We start from the raw sequence: 913 nt of genomic DNA on the forward strand, positions 1-913 counted from the left end.
ACACACACACACACACACACACACACGCACGCACGCACACGCACGCACGCACGCACGCACGCACGCACGCACGCACGCACGCACCCACACCGTCGTCAGAGGTCTGCCCCGACAGTACAATCGTAGAAGTCGTGCGCCCCTCAGCAGGGGGGAGGGAGAGATGGACAGAGGTCTGTCCCGACAGTACAATCGTAGAAGTATTTGCCCCTGTGCAGGAGGGGGGGAAGTTACTTCGCGTGGAAAGTTCAACGTTTCTGAACAGGGAAAGCTGTAGAATTTTGCGTCTGATAACAATATATTATATTTGTTTGGCAGTGTTAATTTCAAATATCGTGCATACTATTGGACTCAAACCATACCAAGCGCATGCGCACGAGGTCAGAGAGCATGAAGAAAGCATACTCGTAGCACTACATATAGTCGGTAAGACAGATTTCCTAACCTGAATAGTCGTCAACTTTAACGTTAAATATCTCGGTTCGTAGAGCAGAGCGACACTTATTTCTTCAAAATTCTTTCGTTTTATGCAAAAACGCGTCGAATGAGCCTAATTTTATCGAAATCGGAGGTGGAGGTGGTATTCTGTATAATTACCAAAATTCCTTCTCCAATTTAAAAGCCCACTTAAAAATCTAAAAACACTTTTATTACATAATGTACTCGGTATCTTTCGATTGCGACCAGTTCAAATAAAATTGGTGCAGCCGAACCGAGATCTAGAGACCGAGTCCCGAAAAGGGACCGTTTCAGTTATTTCAGAAGACGTACGTGTGACACATACATGTAAACCGGTTTGTCCATTAGGCTGCTGTTCACAATGTCTATATTCAAAAAACAGTCATCATATGTGATTTAAGTTGCTGTTCCTAATAAAAATTTAAAAATTTAATTTAATTATTAATTAAATAAATAA

The sequence above is a fragment of the Cyphomyrmex costatus genome, unplaced genomic scaffold (assembly GCF_001594065.2).
Source record: "Cyphomyrmex costatus isolate MS0001 unplaced genomic scaffold, Ccosl1.0 scaffold608, whole genome shotgun sequence".
Lineage (NCBI taxonomy): Eukaryota > Metazoa > Arthropoda > Insecta > Hymenoptera > Formicidae > Cyphomyrmex > Cyphomyrmex costatus.